Below are 18650 nucleotides of genomic sequence, written 5' to 3' on the forward strand. Positions count from 1 at the left end.
CATCACAAAACGTTAAGTGCAACCGATGCTGCAAACGTGAGTGAGTGAGTAGGTCTGCAAGCCTCAGGCAGTTTTTTTTAATAGACCGGGCTCGGGTCGGACTCATTTAACTTCTCAACTTCTCTCCGTGTGTATGTGTGTGTGTTTGTAAGCATCAAAGAGAGTGTGCGTCAGAGAAAGCTTAAAGTGATGGTGACAGTGTCGGTCTGGGGCTGAAAAATTGCAGACTTTCTCGGGCAGGGGCTGGGCGACAATGGCTTGAGCACCACTGGCTTTACTGTGTTTCCAATTTCAATGTGTGGCAGCGGACGGCAGAGCTGAGCAAGCCCAGTTACAGGATCGTTTGACATTGCATGCTCTATACAAATTTAGTGGAATGTGTGAAGGAGATTGTACTGTCCTCCAATCAAATATGGCAATGCTTATCCCACGCAAACACAAGACTTCGTGAAAATATCGTGAGCAAACATCCCAGTGTTGACAGAGAAATAGCTTAACGTTACTACTTTTCTGCTTAAAGTCATGTCTTTTCTCAGGTTTAACGTTGCAGTATTTACTTACATTAATTGTGTAGGTGTTACACCCCTAGCTTATTATAGCTTTGTTTGGCTAACCTTTTAGTGAGCTACTATTTGTGTCAAAATGTGCAGACTAACAGTTACCCCAATTATATCATATTATTTATGTTTGATTAAATGTAAAAACAGAATAGCCTGTTGTAATGTATTGTTGAATAAGAATTGACACAACCTAGTTCAGTTAGTAAGGGTCTGTCAAACTAAGCTCTGCTAACTAGCTACAATCAGCAGCTAAAATTAAGCTAGCTAACGTTAGCTTATTAACCACATTTGCCATGGAAAATACTGTCATTTTAATTACAGAGACACATACTACAAACAGTCTCAAGCTCACAACAAGAGATTTGAAGTCCAAGATTTTCACATTGCTTCACTCCTGAGGAAAAATATGTTATATGTTAATATAGATGATGAAACGCTGATGATTGAGCTACAAAAGCGTCAGCTGCTAACAATTGCTAGTTAGTTTGCAGAGGTAATTGAGGGATGTTTTTTGTTCAGCAGACATTGGTTATCTGTTGCAAATACAATTTAATAAAATGTTAGTTCTTATTATATACCTAAGCTTTATCATGGTTGTTTATCCATACAGTATACTCTGGCAATCTTAGCTGATAATCTATGTTAAATTACATTACATTACATTACAGTCATTTAGCAGACGCTTTTATCCAAAGCGACTTACAATTCAGTATCAATCTACACACCGTAGACGCAGCTACAGGAGCAATTTCTGCTACTAGCGAGTTATATGGCAATATGGTGTAGGTTACAGGATTTTTAAACTTTAACTTCATCTCTTTTGAGGAAGGACTACAAAAAAATGCAAAAAGTAAAAACTGAACTTTAAGCCACGGTTTTATGCTGTTTTTTCAGAAATATCTCAATCTGACCTGTATCTATCTCTATCAGCAGAAATTAGGGTGAGCTTCTGTCACAGAGTGAAACATTGTATGTCCTTTTTGTTTTTTCCACATTACAGGGAAACAATTCACGTTTTTCTGGCGAAGACATATTTTTGTAAAGACAGTTTCACTTTTAACAGTTTTTATAGGCCACATCAAGGTTTGTACTTTCTGTTGCGGCCCCAGTAGTCAGTCTCTGAATCCAGATGTTTTAGATTGCCACTGGGATGAGCATGAAACAGTGACATGCTGATGTAAATATTGAATCAGTATCCTTTGCTATTCATGTATTACTTATAATAAGCTAAAATGTTTTGAATTAAGCAATGTTGACTATACAATTCAATCACACACAGTGAGCCACAGAATTGCAAATATTTCACATTCCATCACATTCCATTTAATTAATGATGTAATTTTATCACTTGCAGGTGTAGATAAATACTTGTAATTTATAACACCTAAAACTGACCTTAAACAACTAAGGTATAAATTACGATTGACAGCAGCGTGTATCAGGCCGTCCTGATGATTGCTTTGGTATAGGAGACGTTGCACTCCAGAAGGCATTGAAATAGATAGCATAATTCTTTTTTGTGAGGGATGCACTGTTTATTAGTGATCTATCAAGTGAGATGGGATGTTGCACAGTAACGCCACAGTACCTGTGTATTTATTGCCCTCGCTTGATGCCTCTGGAAGGCCTGTAATAGAACTGATAAACAGGGCAATTATGCTTGGAGCTCCTTTAGCTTGTATTGATAAGAACATTTGGCACTTAAACATTAACTGTCTGGCTTTCAGTTCTCCTGACAGGTTGGAGTTTTGAATGCCCCACAATCTTACAGAAGCTAATTTTGCACCTAGCCAGTCACTTTCTCAGCCAGTCACTTTGCTTATCCAGCCAATTATCCAGCCTAAAGAGACAGTCAGTTATTAGGTGTCCAGCCCACTTTTTCCTCTATGTCTGTCAAGTTTTTTCAACCATTCAGTCTGCAGTTCATCCATCATGTTTAACAATTCAACCATATAGCTGTAATATCTATATGGCATTTATTAGCAAACATGTTGGATGGGTGTTCAAACTACCTAATCTGTTTTAATTGTTTAGTGTTTGGAAAAGTAGAGCTAACACGTATTCCTGCTGAATCTCATCCTATAGGCTTCTAAACTCCTTGCCCTTCTGATTGGACAAAGTGCTGGACTGTCAAACTGTGCTGTTTCCCATCTGTAAGTACAATTGAAAGCACACAGCACACATTAAGTTGTTGTTTTTAATAGAGGAAATGCTTTTGACTTCCAGTTCCTTCTATGTTGTTCTAGCATTTTTGTGCCATGTATGTGTTAGTTTTACCTATTACCTGCTGTTGTTGGCTCCTCCTGTGCTAGCTTTATAATGGTAATTATGGTTAGGAAATATGAGACGCCTTTCGATGAAATGTTGTGTACCAGGCCTTTGGCCCTATAAAAAACCCCATTGTATTTGTTTAAACACTCATTTGAATTAGAAGTAATACCCCCTCTTGAATCGACTAAATTACAAATTGTATTGACCACCTTCTCTGACTGGCATAGACTTCAAGGAGCATATTTGTCTGAATTGACCCTTCGTTAAGTCCTGTCTCTCGAAAACAGACGTGCCAATCATAGATCAACCAGGTTCTGATAACTATCCGCCTGTGGTCCATAGTCTCCCATGTAGTCATTTCAGATTTTCTTCATTTTCAGGAGCTAGTCATGGTTAAATGTTGTGAAATAGTGATCCTCCTTACCCGAACAGATTGGAAGGAAATGTACATTTCTAAAACGTTACATTTCTACTTAAAAACATGTGGCGCTAATATTAGCAGAGTACGTTAGCACACCATTCACTAGCATTGGCACTGCTAAGCCACGCAACCTACTGAAGGTATACTGAATGCAGTTTTTGCTTTTTAATGTTTGTAACAGCGGAAAAAAAGCCTTTTATCCCAATACTCTTCCTTTTCACTGTTACCAATGATGATGAGTTTTGACAGACAGGTTGTTTTTGCCCTCCTACCTGCATACTTATGGGGGATTATGTGGCATCGCAGGCTTAATGAAAAGTCTTAGTAATGTATTCTCAACTCTGTATGTTTGTGAGAACATTTACTGGAAAAACAATGAAACTCTCTGTGTCCGTCTGTGCACTTGGGTCTTTGTGATGCCTGAAAGGTTTTGGTATCCACAGCGACTGGTTTGTTAGTCTGAATGACACATGCACCTGTTATAGTCATTTTAATATGCTCACCATTGCTAGCAAGATAGAACACCAGAGTAATGTGGGGTCATTTTGATAATGCTGATGATCAGGTGGGCTCTGTGACCTGCTCCTTTGTGTATGTGTGAGGTTTTGTAGGACCGTGCGCCCCCATTAATACATTTTTCCAGTCTTTCTGTCTTCTATCCTAACTGTCTGGGCCGCACAATTGTACGAAGCCAAGCGCATACTAAAGACGAAAACATGTTGATTCATCTCACCCATGTGGAAATAAGGAATATAGATTTCTGTTCTGTTAGTTTTGCACCGGTGAGGTTAGCTGCAGTGTGACGGAGTAACTGTATCCTAGTTCGTATTGGTTGTGTTTCAACATGTCAGAGATTTGGGTGGCAGATGAGGAGAAAAGCAAGACTAATGAAAAAGAGGGTAAGGGAGTTGAGGTGAAATGACAAGGTGGAGTTTACAGTAAATGTCACCTGCAGGCGGCTATAGCCACAGCGGATTTGTGGAAGCCCTGTCAAACCATCATAAACATTTCTGTCAATGATGAGGTTGAGCATTTTGATTTTGAGGATAATCTGTTAGGTCTCGGTAAAAGTGTTAGCACAGAATGATATCTGTCTATTGTGGTGCATTTATATGCCTACGTTTTAACAGTGCTTAGATATGGAGCCTTGCATTGTTGTTGTAGATGTTCCTCAACAAACATATTCATTTGTTTTAGGTATTTAATCTCATTTTACTGCAGAGTAGTTGTTTCCCGTGTTTTACCGAATATCATGCCCACAGCCTTTCAATTCAAAGCACTGTTTCGAAATTATTGTTAAACCAAAACAGAGTGACACAAACTATAATCAGTGTTTTAAATATAAAAAAATGTGCCTTACAAATATGCATTTCACTGTAGAAAAATTATATTGTTCCTCCCCGCAGATTCACCTTCATCAAAGTTTATGCTGCCGGTTGATATGTCATACTAATCCCAGATGGCTACACAAGTAGCATGGGAATATGCTTTTTTCCCTATTGTATAAGGAGATGTGAGAGATACTCTCCATCATACACTAACACTGTAAATTACAACCCTACATTTGTGCAGATGAAACTGTCCATCATGAATCATAAAACAAAAAAAATGCACTTTAATAGCAGAGCCCTCACACATTTGTTCAGGAAACTACAAAACTTTGAGGAACAGGATCAACAAAAGATTATGTAAACAAGCTACAGGGACTTTAGAAGCTTGAGGCGGGACTTTGAGTTCTATGACCTGGATAACAGAGAAGCTGGAAGTCTTGAAATCCTTCATGCAACCACTTTTTCATTACTTGTAGGGCAAAAAGACATTTACAGCAAAGTGCTTAATAACATACATGGTAAATTAGAACACCAAACGTTGTTATTTCTGTTGGTTATTCTTTGAAGCCCAGTGCCCCAGATGTTTACCATGCGAAAGAAAAAAGTTCCTTCTTTGCATCCTTCAACAAAGCCATACATCTAATGGCCTTCATAGGAATATTTGTCTTTATTCTTTCATTTTTTTCAATGAATATCAACATATAAGTGGAATGCATGGCTCCTTTACCTGTCTTCCATTAGCAAAATATCTTTAACGTTTCCTATTTGTGAATCATTGGTTGTTAATAGAACATTGACTATTCCAGTCACAGTAAGAGGGAGGGGAGGGGGGGCAGCTGGGAGTCCCAGGGGGACTCAGACCCGTGGCAGATCCATTATTCATGGTTCACCATGGGCTTGTAGCGAACACTGACACCCGACCTGCCTAAATCAAACAGGGCCAGTGAGTTTAATGCCCCTTGGGAAATGTGAGGCTCAGGTAAAGGTGGGGGCTGGGAGGGTGGAGGGGTGTAGTGGGGGTGACGGTGAGGGTCAGATCAGAAAGGAAAGAGAGGAGGGGTGAAGAGGAAGAAAGGGAATGGCCCCTCTTCTTACTCCACTGGCTCTTGCTTGAAAGCTGCCAGCACAGTCCCTCTCCTATGCTTGTTCTTCCTTTCGTCCTTTTGTCAACACTGCTGTTGCTCTCTTTTACATACTGATGCCACTTTGAGTCTAATTATAAAGGCTCATGCCACGTTTCCAGGAATACACAAGCTTTTCTTAGGGGATCACTTTATACAACAACTTCTGCTTTGTGTTGATACACTTTACATTTACTTTCACTCATTGACTCATTGAGTGATAAGGTTTGTAATGGGTAAACCCTATCAACTGAATGTTTTGATAATGTAGTTGCGCTTTGCTAAACTCTGAAATGTGTAACGTGTGCTTTGCAGTGCTTTGTGTCTGCACATGTACTGACATTGATTTCAATTAACCCTCTGTCGTCTTTGTCCGAATTGAAGATCTCAACCTCGGTCAGACCTGAAAAAAGCCGTAGTCTAAAAATAATACAATATACTGGAAATGTGAGACTTTTAAAATGTTGTATGTGTATGTATAAAAGTGTTGTATGGCTGACGAGGTTTCAGTGACTACACTGAAGGCTCAGTAAGCCTTCGGAGTGGATGTTAAAATGATGTAAGGGAAATCAGCAAGATCTCACTGGTGTCCTTTCTGTGTCATTGCTATGCAAGAGAGTTAGTAGTAGAGCTCCATTCAGCCCTAGAGCCAGAAGGTGACACTGTATTGAAGCCAAGCACTAAATACCCAGCAAGGGATTGATTGCCGTGTACCAGCATTGGTACGAGTTAAAATCACCTTAATTGGTGTCTTGATGTGATCAGAGCAAGTCTTGCTTTCACAAATATTCTTAAAACCTTTATCTCACTAAACATGTTTGTGCACAATGGCAAACATATCTGCATGGTCTCTGTGTACAGTGAAGGGGTTCATTGGCTTCATGAAATAAAAAAACACACAAACTGTAAATCATAAGAGAGGCCATCTTCTTTGAATTAATTCTGTGCTCTTGTTGTTACTGAGCTGAAAAAAAACCCCATACTCACAAACACCCGTTAGATACATTTACCCCAGATAACATGTGCCCCAATGTAACAAGTCATTACCGCCTTGTTTGTGTATGTCTGGTTTTCATAGAGTGATTTTATGAAATCAGTGAAAAGCATGGCCATGGCAGAACTACATTAATATTGCTTCATTATTCTGTTTAGATATGGAATTTAATGGATCTAGAGACTGTTTTACTGTGTTCGTACATGACGCGCAGCTCATTTGCCACAGACAAAAAGCCCCTGAAGTCCCTTGTAATTACCCACAGAGTTGTTGAGTTCATGGGTTGCGGCTTTCCTTCAACTCGACAAATCCCATTGGCAGCCCCTCCTGTTCTTACTGAAAACTCTTCAGTAATGTGAAGCATTTCCTTTGATCTTGCAACATTGCTAAGATAAGTAAAATTTCCGGGATTTGCTCATTTTATAACCATTAGCTCGTTTCCACATAATTTAACATTGCAATCAATAGTCAAAGCACATTGTATTGATTTGAACAGAAGCACAAAAACAACAGGTAAGTGTGCTGTGGATGCGGTGTGTTTAGTTGCAATATTATCTGTGATATCTACAATTATAAAGTACTTTGCAAATCTGAACTTTTTTATTCAATATGTAAATTCATGTAGAAAGTTTGTTAATGCTTTATATTCACAAGGCAGTGAGTAAGAACTTGGTTCATCAGAGGAACTTGTCCCTATTTGTCTGTTTTGTCTTATCAAATGTGTAAGCTTATTTAGCATGCATTTTCTGGGGCTTTTTTGTTTTGTTGGGAAGGCAGCCAGGGGCACTCAATGTTTCATCAAACCTGCAATGTCACCTCATTGAGCTTGTCACTGCATTATCTATGTTGCTAATTAATATGCAATAGTGTGCATAATATGCATGCAGCAGTTTACAAAGTTTCAACAAGGCACGGCCAAGAAAAGTGCCTTTAGGTTAATATAAACTTTCTTCTAAGTTTTGAAAGGCTCTCATACTCTATGCAGATATGCAGCCGCAACTGCAACACAAAAAGCTGAGGAACAAAAGGAAAAGCAAGCAGTGCACCAATCCAAGTTGAAAGGAGTCTGCTTCTTTATCAAGCCGATTTAGATAATGATGAGGGAGAAATGATCTTACATAAAACATGAGAAAGTAATATTCAAGCGATTGTCTTCGTTGGCTAAGGTTAGTCTTTAGACAGACGGAACAAGGCATAAAGGATTGCAGTGGTGTTGTCCAGGTGCTCCAATCTCTGCTTTGGCCAAGGATAATCTGTCATAAAAGAATAGAATGAGAAAAAAAAATATTTGTTATGTTATATTTTCCACTCCTCTTCTCTCCTCTTCCTGTTGTTGACAGCTTCCCTCCTCTGCCCCCTTCCATCCATTGCAGATTAATGCATTTGACAAACCACTGAGCAAGAAAGGGCATTAATAGCTACTCAAAGCAGAGAGCTATCATGGGAACCCTTGTTGTGAGAAAATTACGCATCTTCAAACCCGCAAGGCAGTACGCAGGGATAACGCTTCTACACACTGTTTTCTAAACACTCTCTTGGCCAAGCCTGAAAAGAAAGAGGCGGGAGAGACTTCAACTGGCAACACAAGGCAAGGCGAAGTGTGTGTGTGTGTGTGTGTGTGTGTGTGTGTGTGTGTGTGTGTGTGTGTGGGGAAGGGGGGTCTTTTCCCTGGGTGCATTGGTATAGGCCTCTGCTTCTGAAACCATTAGACCACAAAGGCCTAATCACCAAATGACATGATGATCCAGCTTACAGTGGCAGACTGAAACTGTTTTCCATTCCTTCAAATGCACCACGGGTCTCAAACAATGTGCGTACACACAGGGTTTATTTTGTGTGTACGCACACACTTGCATGTGTGCGTGCTTCCATGTGCATATGTGTGTGTTCACACTTGTGTTCATTTCTTCGAACATCTAGCTGGATTCAAAATATAAACTCTTGTCTAATTCTCTTGTGGTTAATTTGCAAAAGCTTGAGAATGTTTTTTTTATGTTTGATGTTATTCTCCACAGTTGCTCTTGACAAATGACCACAAAAAGGCTGCAGTGTTTACTGGTGTCTAAATACATAGTGTGTTTTGACAACTGTATGACCTTCAGCACGTTGTCCAGCACTCAAACACTGAAGACCCGAGGTGAAAAGAATACAAATATAGCTCCAGCTTTTGAACAAAAATAATAATTAAAAAGCAAATGCATGACACAGTCAAGGGAATGATGTGAATATGTGTAGCTAATTAGCTCTCAAAATCGGAACTAGGCAAAACAAATTTCTGTTCCCCATTCCCACCACATGCAATTTTGAAACAGGTTTGTCAGTTTCTCATTTTAAAAGATTATTGCATTTTACTTAATTAAAAAAATTGCAGTAAAAAGATGAAGTATTCATTATGCACATATGTGGTGAATAGTGTAGGAACAGATTTGCTGTTTCTTTGAGTAAATCCTGGTAACAAAGGCAATTATCAGATATTTACTCAGTTTGTTTCCATAAGATTTAGTGGCACAATCCCAACTGATGCTATTTGTTCCTCCTCATTAGTAATCACAAATAAGAAATGCATTGTCAATACAGGGTGTTAGTGATGCTGTCGGTATTTAAAGCATCCACCCACCACCAAAAAAAAAGAAGAAAGAAGAAATGGAAATCTACCTAATTCTGCTTAATGTAACTGCCTGCACTTCCAAGTGTGTGAATGTTCTATATAGATTTTGAACAAAACACAAATAGATACTTACCTCATTACTTAGTGAACAGGAATCAAGCAGTCCATTTAGATCCTGCAGCACACCATTTATGACCAACACCAATGCTCCCTGCCAACACAGGAAGTGAAGGTGTGAAGGTCGGTGTAGTGAATGAGCCTTCAGCGTGTCAGAGTGTCATGCTAATGACGCAGCATCACAGCCAATCTCAGACCAACACTTAAGGACATGCTTTCCCTGACCTTTACCAACTGTTTTATTATTTAACCATACTGTTGTTGCCATGCACATACACTGCTGATTTTTTTTTAAGTTGATGTGAAGTTGTTACTTTGTTCTCTTACATATGGATGTGTTTTATTCAAAGAAGGCAGTTTTGTAGCCTACAAAATGGCCCTCCTATTGTCTGAACCTGATTGAAGTGGATATGATAGATTGAATAAAATGTAGTCTTTGTTTTGCATAAAATGTGCCTCAATTAAAAAACTGCAATCATTAAAAAAGGTTTTAATTGACAATAATGTTAAAACTGTTAATTTACTAATACATTGACCAAATAGAGTTAATAATTAAAACAGAAACAGGATTCAAGTTTCATTAAAAGATACTGTCAATACTAATAATTGTTGCAAAGATTTTTGCCTGTAGTTTGAAGCATTACCAGGTCATTACAATATTTATCATATTCAGTAATAATTAAATAACAATTAGGTGGTAGAAATATGGACAAGGTTATTAGTATATGAAAACACTCTGATACCTTAAGATCATATAGTAATTCAAATATATATAAATTACTATTTTATTTTATCAATAATTGGAGCGCTGATGTTAGCAGAAATGAGACATTAATTGAATAATTTAATGTAGTGTGTGTGTGTGTGTGTGTGTGTGTGTGTGTGTGTGTGTGTGTGTGTGTGTGTGTAATAATGCCGCAGAGCTCCATATTATCTTTAGCTGACACTTCACATGCAAATACTTACCCAAGTTTCAATAGTAGTAAAAAAAATACTCAGACATGTTATTTAGAACTGGTTGCATATTACCAATTTGCATTACCTCCAGTGTCATGCCTACCTGTATACTAAACACCTTTTAACAATGCCTGAACAATTCATAAATAATGCCTGTTTTAACAACACCTCAAATATACAAGTCCCACTATATTAAATATCAATTACAGTTCTGATTACACTCAGCTAAACCAGCAGAACAGAAGGGTAAAGTTAGATGAATCGAGAGCCGATGGAAGGTTAGTAGCGTTTCCTAATATAAACTGCACCTGAGCTAGGCTGTGGAAGATAAAGAACATTCAATTTTCTGTCCCTGATTGAATGTTTGAGAGCTAGACTGTGTAAATAACATTGGAGACGCACACACACACACACACACACATCACATCACATCCATGCCCAAGCAAATAGATGGAGTACATTGTCAAGCATACGTTATACACTTCAGAGTAGTGACTAAAATTTCTGAGTGCACCTGCCTCATTCATTACTGCAGTAACTATAGACATAATTGTGCTCTCAAACTGTCTGCGGAGAGTGGTGTGTGTATGTGTGTAGGTGTGTGTGGGAGAGAGAGACAGTGAAGAATAGGAAGACAAAAAAAATGTAAGCCTCATTTGAATGGCTTTGGGCTGTTGACAAAGGTTGAGAAAAATGCGTTTCCTCTTGTATAAAAAAAAGAAGAGGTCCCACATGTGCACACAAACCCTGACACACACGCACACACCAGTACGCACCAATATGTGAACTCACACACACACACACACACACACACACACACACAGAAGCACGCGCGTCTAGGCAGTGATCTGACAGGTGAGAATGGCTTACAGCTAGGTTAAAGGGGAAGCACACTACATAAGCAGGTCACCTCTCCTGGGACACAGCAATTTTTCAGTGTGTTGCACTGGGAAGAAAAAAACAGCAACACTGCAACACAATGAATGGGTACAACCTGGAGATCTTTGAGTTGACGGTTTGTCCCCATCTTACTTCTGTCTTTAGTTTCTTGCAAGTGGCTTCTTCATTAAGTCCAATTCTCCACTTCAAAAAATGTTGGCAGCCTTGAGAAAAATGTCAGTGAATAATTTAGTGTATTATATAACAGTAGTAAGTTGTATGACCTTTCCTTTTTAACACGTTACCCATGCAAATGGCGTATTGCTGAGCATTTAGTCTTCTTTGAGTTCGCAGAGCTCGGTGCAGTATGGGCAAGACACATCTTGACCTTGACCTTTGTCTTCACTGTGTATGTGTTTGTGTAGGTGAGAGGGGAAAGAAAGTGTCGGTGTAATGTTGGAATTATTAGTCCAAACCACCTCTTACCAAGCTGCAAGAGATTGTAGCGATGCATCACTTGCTGTAAGAAGGCTAAAAACCTGCATGTTTTACAAATCTAACTGAAAGTACAGCAGTGGAATATTATGGTATGCCAATGACAAGACAATTATTATTGTTAAGTTAAGTAGTTTTACAGTAGTTTTTTAGGTATAATGTTTCAAGGGTGGGTAGTTATATACATATACATACAAAATACATGGTTGGAGAACTGTATGGCCATAACTGTTTAAATCTTTATATTTGGGAATCAACTTGAGCGCTCTTTCACTACCGCCCTCAGGAGAAAACTTGTCACCTGCAATTTAATTCTAATCCAGTTTAGTAAATATTAGACCTGAGCTGAATAGCTTGGTTAAATGGCATTTGTTCTAATACAATATTTGAAACATGTTCTTGTTATTTAATTCTACAAGACTAGACTGCATTTGAACAAAAGAAATGGATTAATTGTAAAGTAATTGCGGAATAGCTTCATCCCCTGGAATGTCAAGTCCATTTATTTTCTAGACTTCAACTTTGGTTGACGGAAATTCACATTATGGCTAAAAATTTAAAACTGAAATGACTTTACATTCAGTTTTATTTGATTTCATTAGTTTTTTTAACCAGGCAATCAATATTGTCTCAGTTTAGTTTGCTTTTTATTAAAGGAAATTGCTTTATTTAGTTATAATATACCACAATATTTTTCACTGCATATTTTTTACATTGTAGTTTCAGTTTTATGTTACAAAATATCCCTGGGGCTTAGATTACTCAGAATGTCCCTGATAATTTCACAAATCTACTAAAATTACTAAAACTAAAAGCTATTTGTCCTGTATTAAATAGTATTTCATTGTTTTAAGGGGATGTTTCTCTTCTCTTTTGAAAGTCAGACTGCTTGCAGTGGGTCTGCTGTATGCAAATGCACCCTCAACATGTTGCTTAACCCTTACATACTGTTAGGGTCAAGACAGCAGTAAAAATACCCTAAACGTCATTCCTTTAGCCTGAAATTTGATGACTTTTCCTAAAGTGACCCAAAATACACAAAATGAAAATATTTTAAAATGTTATACTTTTGAACAGGTGCTACAAATGTTTGTACACTGAGGCTGTTTCGGGTCAAATTTGACCCGTATCTATTGAGATGGATTTTAGATCTACCAGTGTGGGTCAAATCAAGGAAAATGGTGGTTTTAGGGAATCTTGAAACTGTGAATCTGTACAGGCCATGTTTGTGTGTATTTTATATGGGACAGTGGTGACAGAGTTCAAGGGGGACCTCGACACTGTCACAAGAACTGTCTGTGTTCTCACGACATTTGCCCAGGTTCCCGCAGAGACAGACACCTGCTGGTCTTTGAAGGGGCATGGGGGAATCTCGAAACAGTGAAATAGTAAAACAACACAGGAGTGATCATGGTGCACAAAGGGAGTCATCCAGAGGTCACAGAAGCAGATCTTGCCACAGACACAAGATCTGCACCTGCAAGCACAAGCACCTGCAATATTATCAGATAATCTACAAAGTAACACATTTGAATCAATTTGGGTTGGGAGGGGGGGGTTCATAACATTATAAAAAGGTACCTGAGCTGCCATTTCAGTGACTGACATCATGGCAGCAAGATTTAGTGCAACAGGCCCTTGATCTGTTCTTACAAGATGAGGAGTTGGAGAGTGATTTGGAGGATGTGTCAGAGCAGGAAGACAATGTGGAAGAAAGCTCTGATTACTGACTAGTTTATAATAAGCATTTTATTATGTAATGTTTTGTGTTCTAAAGGTAAATGTTGAATTAATAATATTGATAATTATGATTTCTTATGATATAGCAGTGAGGACAGCGTTTAATGGTTGCACTATTTAAACATGGTTATATTATTAATTACAACAGTTCCAGAATGTTCATGCCATTTTCAAATTCAATAAAAATATATTTAAGGTATTATGGCTTTTATGTATTTATGTCTTATGTAAAACAGGACATGATAATGTGTAATAATAAATGTTTATCTCCAAAAAACAAATGTTGTAAAACTTAAAAAATACACTCGCTGCTCTCTGAAACATTTATTAAGGATTAATCATACATGTATTAATAAGACATAGGCTATTTAGACATTCTAAATAGATCTGTAGTTTAAAATTTGGTAGAGACACTTACGATGCGGGAATTCTTGGTCTGGGTCAAAATTGACCCGAACCATACTGTGAAGGTATTGAATATGAACAGTTTGTAAGGGTTAACAATGGTTTGCGTTTGCAGAGGCTGAATGGGCTCTGCTCATCAAACAAGTTTGATTTTCTTGTCTTAAAGATTCTCCAATCAAGACTGTGTGCATTATTGGCACCACTCAGTTCGAACAAAGTCGAAAAAAGGCAGGGAATACTAAAAGACCTCTTACAATACGTCTGTCTTCATGTGAACAATGGCTCCATTTGGATGGGTCGATAAATGGTAGTTCATGCAGGGTCATTCAGAGCACTGATTTTTTTTTTACCATTGAATGGTTGGAGAGTTTTAGAAAATATACAAGAGTCCCAGGTCTGTCCATCACATTGTGAAGATAAAAGCCTCATGACTAAGGTGACATGCATTTTCCTGGAGAGTCGACACTTTGACACTGAACCAGCATCTGCTTCTGCTCTCTGATGCCTTGTTTCCAGTCTGCTGAAGTCTTGACTGGAGAGATAACTTTCAGATGTTGGCAGGCTGTGAGAAGTCAGGCCTGTGCTCAGCATGCCACTTATTCTTATATAATATATAAATGTGCCCAGTTCTGACAAAGGTCATTTGATAATGGAGCACAGTGATAACAGTAAGGAGGTACTTGTAGTTAGCATTGTCACTTAACCATTATCTAATTTTAAAGCAGTCTGACCAATTGTTGCAACATGGGTTTAACACCAACACCGGAAGATTCTTTTCACTTACTGTTGACAACTTCAAGTTTTTTTAGTGTTTTTTACAACTCTATAATTTATACATGATATATGTACAGTATATATGATATATACATATTATGATATTCATGATGTTCTTGGCAGTACATATTCATCTGAATGCCGTACCAATACAGCATAATATCTAACATTAGGCATGGTGTGCAATTATTTTTTTAACCTCAATGCAGCAAACAAGACTTGTCTTGTGATCCGCAAATTCTTCAATTGTTCCCATAAGGCTTTTATTTCACTCCCAATCACCCTGTTTTGTAGGTTTTACAATTAAAAACAGACACCAGTGTCTTTAACTCCTGTGCATTTGAGAGCCTTTTTACGACATTTCTGTGGAATCTGAAAATACCTTCGGAATAATTTTGTGTGACTCACTGAACTTTCTTATTCGCTCAGTTGTCAGTGTAACACTCTATGCATTAGGGGGCAACATTCTCTCTCAGGTAGTATTAGAAACGGGCTGGAGCTAATGGTACTGACTAACAAGTGACATTCTCTCATTAAGTGGGAAGATTTGTCTGAGAGGCCAGTTCGTTGGCGGACATTACACAAGGTCAGAGCCTCTGGCTGCCATGAGAGAGTAAGTGAAGTAGAAAAGAGGCCAAGCAGACGGGCAGATACTTACTGTGCTGTCTGAAAGTTTCTCTACTCTGTGACTGGCAGGGCTTGATGTGTGAAGAGTTTGAAGTTTGGACTTTGGTCACTGCTGCTTTTGAACACGGAGCTATTTCAGTCCTGAACGGGGCATGTGTGTGTATGTGCATGTGTCTGTAAGGCAGGGTGGGTGCTCGTCCATGTATCTATTTAAACTGACTTTGCTGACCATCACCGAGGGGAGAAGCGGGTCCTCTTCCTTCCACAGAGCTATGAGGTTTGCTAGCAGAAATGGAAATCAATAACGTCCATGTGCATTAGGGTGGCCGAGTGGTTTTAACAGCCCCATTGTCATTCCACCATTTTCGTGAAGCAGTTTGCGGGCTATTCTTTTTTTCACTTAAATGTTCAGAAGGCTGAGGAAGACAGACAGCTACAGAGACAGAGAGACAAAGACAGAGGGAGAGAGGCATAAAGAGAGAGTCCTCAGACAATCAAACTGGAAGCGCATATCTGACACGTCTTCTGTTCGACAGCCATTCACAGAAGCTTTCAAGATGTGAGTTATTTCCAAACCATCAGCCTGAATTGAACCATAGCGGTTTTCTCATCAGTACTGAACACTGCACACAAGTTGCCCTTCACCAAGGAGGCTGGCCCTTCATGAGCAGGTCTTCTAATAGTACATTGAACATAAAGTAAACGTTTTCTTCTTATCATCACAATAGTGATCGTGTACATCCTTTTATTCAAATGTGACACAGATCTACTGAAAACTGCTCCCTCTGCAATCCTGTGCAAAGTTGGTTTCAAAGAGAACATGACAAGGCGCATCAACTAGTTTCATATAATAATTCTGTAATATTTCAAACTTATTTCAAAACTCATTCCACAGGAACCCCTTCAATAGGGCTTTACTATATAGTGTATGCATAATCTGCACCAGTTGCAACACATTTCAGGATGGCTCTGTGTGTTTTGTGCTAGAGTACCACTATCATTCTCAGACAAGAAATTGAAAACCTCGATATCTGAACAATCATCCAGGTCTATCTGGATTGGAGCTATACGCTGGTGTGAAATCAGAGGCCATGGTTGTAGGGCAACCTCTTTCTATCTCACTGATTGTGTGAGACAGTAATGACAGCTTGGTTACACAGACCAGGGCCCGGTGTGGCTTAATTCAGGCTAACATGATTTTATCAAGCTAAATTAAGCCTGTTTATTCGCATCCAGCTAATTTGGCTCTTTGAACACAATTATAGGATTGCTTTGTTGACCCTGCATGAAGTTATGTTGTTGTGTGTACTTATTTTGAAATGAAGGCAAAATGAGTAGAGTTTGAAACCATGGTCACCATTCATACCGTATGACTCGCTGAGTGCTGATCATGCGATTACAGTTTTAGGTGGGTATGCGTGTTGGGAAGCCTGCCAGCTGGCAGTGGGACAATAGATTCATAGACTAATTCATTGTCCACTGTTTCCACACTTTGATAGTTGCTATACAATTAGTTATGTCTGAATGTGGTTGGACCGTCAGTAATGTTGTGTTCAAGATTAGGCAGATTTAATTGCAAACTATTTCTGAAAATTGTGGTTGGTACACAGAATGATTTTCCAGTAATCAATAAACTTCCAATTAACTCTTGTACTGAAAATGCAGGTACAAATCATACATTTCCAAGTTGAAATGACTAAATCCCATCGCAATGTTATTGTTAAATGTCACATTTTCTGTTTCCAACTGTCTTTTAAAAGGCAGAAACTTGTATATCTTTCTTAGAATAGGATTGGTTATCTATCATATCAAGACTATCTCTCTACAGTTACATATTCCACATGTACGGGAACTGACCCCACTGGGGCAGCTGACGTGGGTCAGGCAGTTGATAGAAGTTGCTCCCCTCACTCTGGGTCAGAATGGGGTTTTCAGAGGAGGATGATATGTTTCCTCCTGGGCAGCAGGTGACAGTCATTGAGGAACGTAAGCAGCAGTCACGTCCCCTCTATGAGATTGTTAGTAGGGAGGCTGCAGCTCTGAATATCCATCTGCCATCTTATCAGAGGCCCGCCCCCTCCCACTCTGATGATTAGGCTAGAATCCAGTATTTCCACTTGCTTCTTCTTTCTGACTTTGAGGAAGTGATCTGAAAGCAGTTTCAGACACTGTCGTGGGCTGGTTGCTGGTCTGGGCACAGCTAGCGGATAGACCGTGGGCCGTTACCTCATGTGAACCAGGCTTTGGCAGCCTTGGTGTCTCCTTTTATGTCAGTTTTTGGGAAGAATCCTAGCCCTAGCAAGAACTACAAAATGGTGGACAAAAATGCATGGCTCTAAGGTGGTCCAGACTCAGCTGGCTAATACAGGGGCCATATTGGCTGTTTGCTCGGTTAGATTGTGGTAGTGTGTTTGTCATTTATCCACGACAACTGCAATGTAACCGAGTGCTCTTTTCTGAGAGTAAGCTGCCTATTTTTTGGTTGTGTACTTCCTTCTACTTATTTCCATCCCTCTAAGAATAGGAGTCATTTGTTTCTAAAAATAACTTCACGTATGGGGTTGAAACTAAACATCTTGGTCATGATCCAGCAAACTTGTAATAAGGTTTGGACGGAAGGACTTGCTGCTCTGACAAGAGCTGCAGATACATTTTAATCCAGTTTTGATGAACTGAAAATTGCAGACCTGTGTCAAATCCTGTGTCAAGTTAAGGAGAATACGGCACAGGCGAAAAGTGTAAAAATAATGCAATTATGAGTAAAAGACAAAAAGTGCCAACTCATGTTCAAGATGTTACTCTCTCAGTCAGTCAGATTATTTCAAAGTGCAAGAGCAAAAAAGAATAGTTTACATCGGGAGGCTGCGCTGCTGTCAAACTGGCTGTTATATGGTCATTTGCCAAAATGCTATTGTTCTCATTAAAGCGTCACTTTGAGGCGTCATTAGCCTCATATCTGTCCAGAAGCATCACATAGATCATTCTGTTTTGTAGTGACATCGCTTCATACCCAATCCTCCTCATACAGAGAGGTTAATCTAAATGTTCTAAATCTTAATGTAATTGCTCATTTTCATCATGCAGTCCTGGTCTGTATATATGATGCTGTGCATAGGCTTGCTTTACACAATTGTTTAATTTAGAAAATTGAATTTAGCAATCCCATTCATCCCATCATAAAGTGTGGATTATTATTATGGGCGAAAGAGTGGTTAATTATTGGTCCTTAAGAAAATGGGTTCTTTGTCACTAATGATTTCTCTTAGCGAATGCACAGTGAGTCTTTTAAAAGTTATCTTCACTATGATGGAATTTAAAAGGTTTACTCACAGACGGATACACAGGTACAT

At 38.8% G+C, this 18650-nt stretch overlaps 1 protein-coding gene across 2 annotated transcripts in view; it reads left to right on the forward strand.

The window, feature by feature from the left end:
• Window positions 1-18650, forward strand: part of LOC137873926 (cadherin-22) — a 162619-nt gene that overhangs the window by 13941 nt on the left and 130028 nt on the right. Inside the window, exon 2 of one of the 2 annotated variants that reach the window (XM_068712440.1) lies at window positions 2646-2713. The exons of the other annotated variant lie outside the window; for it this stretch is intronic. The gene's annotated coding sequence lies outside the window, so the exon portion shown is untranslated. The remainder of the gene's footprint in view (window positions 1-2645; window positions 2714-18650) is intronic. 2 annotated transcript variants of the gene reach the window in all.

Source organism: Cebidichthys violaceus, unplaced genomic scaffold (genome assembly GCF_023349555.1).
Source record: "Cebidichthys violaceus isolate CVI_PGR_0920_01 unplaced genomic scaffold, fCebVio1.0.p SCAF_17, whole genome shotgun sequence".
NCBI lineage: Eukaryota > Metazoa > Chordata > Actinopteri > Perciformes > Stichaeidae > Cebidichthys > Cebidichthys violaceus.